Here is a 3,272-nt window from a genome sequence, read left to right as displayed (position 1 = left end):
TATTCAACAATGTTGGGTTGTGTTATATTCTTTCCATGACTAGCCCACGTAGTTAACCGGGGGGTTAGAGGGGGGGCGGAGCACCCCCTTTGTTGCACCGATTGTGTAGCGAGGGGGGTCACAGGGGGTTTGAGGTGTACCCATAACCCCACTTTATGGGGTCTGGGGCAACGCCTCGGAAAATTTTGGTTTTGGACCCTATGTTAGGTTGGGCGGACCCACCTATGGTTTTGTGCATGATTTTCGCACATGTTTTTTGGACGCGATGGTTTTCGATCCATGGTATTAGACGTGATGGTTTTTCGGTCCATGGTATTGGATGCTTCGGCATGTATAAATATGTATTGTAACATTGAAGGAACATAATGAAAAATCAAGCTGGTAGTCCCGGTTTTGGGATCCAGGGGAAAATCTCAGTGTATATGTGTTTTATGTGTTATGCTCTCACATTGTTTATTTTTTGTGTTTTAGAATTCGTATGCAGGTAATTTCTGTACGCGGTTAAAACCTACATTTGGTATCAGAGAAGATTTGGCTTCAAGGGGATGCTTTTGTTGCTCAGGGGTTTCGATCGGGCCTGTGGTAGACTTTGTTTAGTGGGAGATCTGCGAGATTGATTCTAGTGGTGAAAGAAGATGGCGAGCAGTGGAAAGATAGAGATCGAGAAATTTAATGGTTAGAGTTTTGAGTTGTGGAAACTCAAGATGGAGGATATGTTGGTGGATAAAGATTAGTGGATCGCGGTAGATCTGGGTACTAAACCAACGGGAGTGTCCGATGAAGAATGGAAGAAGTTGGATCGAAAGGCAAAGAGCACAATACGATTGTGTGTCTCAGATTCAGTATTGCTAAATGTATCAGGGGAAGCTACAGCAAAGGCTTTGTGGGACAAGTTAGGGACTTTGTACCAACCTAAGTCTCTGGTGAATAAACTATTCCTGCAGAAAAAGCTGTATAACCTGAGGATGAAAGATGGAGACTCAATGACAGAGCATCTGAACGCATTTAATACTGTGGTAAGTCAGTTAGCATCTGTTGATATTAAAATTTCGGATGAAGATAAGTGCATCAGTTTGTTGTGTTCTCTACTAGATTCGTGGGATAGTCTGGTTATTGCAATAGGTAGCAATGCAACTGCCTTGCAGTTTGATGACATAGTCTCAGCCTTGCTAACGGAGGAGATGAGACGGAAAAATATGGAGAGCCAAAATGGTGATGCCTTGTCTGTACGAGGACGGTCCCAGAACAGAAACAAAAATAAGTCATCGAGTGGGAGATCTAAATCTAGAGGGAGATCTAAATGTCTAGGAAAACCTGTAAAGGTGGTGTGCTGGAAATGCGGAAAGGAAGGCCACTTCAAAAGGGATTGTAAATCTAAAGCTCCTGACAAAGGAAAGGGAACTGATGAGGCTCCTTCTGCAGAGGCGAAAACCACCTCAAATGAAGGTGGGGATGTGTACTTGGCTTCTTCAAGTACAGATGCAGATCATGAGGCATGGTTGATTGACTCAAGTGCATCCTTTCACTTCACTCCCCATAGAGAGTGGTTCTGTGAGTATGATAAATATAATGGTGTTGATGTCTTCTTGGGGGATGACATGAAGGCTAGAATCATTGGTCGTGGAAAAGTAAAGTTGAAGCTGCAAGGTGGAAGGGTTAGAACACTTCCGGGTATCCTTGGTGACTGTTTTAATCGGTACATATACTTCTTTAACTTGCATACTAGTTCTTTCTTACCCTTCACCACAAAGCCTTCAGGTTGCTTCATGTATATCTCCTCTTCCAGATCCCCGTGAAGAAATGTTGTCTTCACATCCATCTGTTCTACCTCAAAATCAAAAGCAGCAACAACAGATAAAAGTAATCTAATAGAAGTTACCTTGGAAACAGGAGAAAAAATATCACCAAAATCAATTCCTGGCACCAGGGAATAACCTTTTGCTACCAACCGAGCTTTGTATTTCTCCACTTTTCCTTCTGCATTTGTCTTCTTCTTGAACACCCATTTGCTGCCAATGGGTTTCCTTCCAGCCGGCAACTCCACCAGAGCCCAAGCCTAATTTTTGTGCAAAGATGCCATTTCATCAACCATGGCCTCTTTCCAAAGTTTTCCATCCTCCGAATCCACTGCTTCCTTCACAGTTCCGGGATCATCATCAGTAACAGACAAAGAAAATTTTGAACAAAAAGCAGATGGACTATACCTTTCTAGTTGTCTTCTTTCTCGAACTAATCTTCTCACAACCAGGGTTTGTGGCTCTTCATCTTCTGATTCCTCCTCTGTTGTAGAGTCTGATTCTTCCTCCTTTAGCTCAAACTCTATCTTCTCAGGTTCCTTTGGTTGGACTTCATGTTTAATAACATATTTCACCTCTCTGAACACCACATCTCGGCTGTACACAACCTTCCTTGTTACTGGGTTCCAAAGCTTATAACCCTTTAAACCATCCTTATACCCAATAAAGATGCACTTTTCAGATTTACTATCCAACTTGGTTTGTTTCTCCTTTGGAACATGTACATATGCATCGCATCCAAATACCCTTAGATGTGAAAGAGAGGGTTTCTTACCAATCCATACCTCATGTGGAGTCTTATCCTCCAACGCTAATGAAGGTGACCTGTTGACCAGGTAACATGTAGTATCCACCACCTCTGTCCAGAATTCCTGTCCTAACCTAGCACCACTGAGCATGCTTCTTGCCCTTTCCATCAACGTCTTGTTCATTCTTTCTGCAACTACATTTTGCTGAGGTGTATATGGAGTAGTCTTATGCCATGCTATACCACACTTCTTACAGAATTCTTCAAACTCCTTGCTACAAAACTCTCCACCATTATCTGTCCTCAACACCTTTATCTTCTTCTTTGTTTGATTTTCCACGAGAGCCTTAAATTCTTTAAACCTATCAGAGACTTCAGATTTCGTCTTAAGGAAATATATCCATGTATGCCTTGAGAAGTCATCTATAAATGATACATAGTCCACAGAATTACCCAGTGATGGAACCTTCATAGGTCCAAACACATCACTGTGCACAAGTTCTAATATCTGTTTCGCCCTCTTATTACCAGAGGGGAAACTCACTCGATTCTACTTCCCATATACACAATTTTCACAGAAATCAAAATCCAGAGAGCTATTACTCATACCTTCTACCATACCTTTACCATGAAGTATTTGAAGGCCCTTCTCTCTAATATGTCCAAGCCTTTGATTCCACATCATGGTCTTTTCTCCAGAGACCACTAGATTTTCTGCTCCACTTTCA

The sequence above is a fragment of the Pinus tabuliformis genome, chromosome 7, assembly GCF_031772625.1.
Source record: "Pinus tabuliformis cultivar Carrire ecotype Pingquan chromosome 7, CPIR1, whole genome shotgun sequence".
NCBI classification, from domain to species: Eukaryota; Viridiplantae; Streptophyta; class Pinopsida; order Pinales; family Pinaceae; genus Pinus; species Pinus tabuliformis.
Note: the sequence above shows the minus strand (reverse complement) of the source record.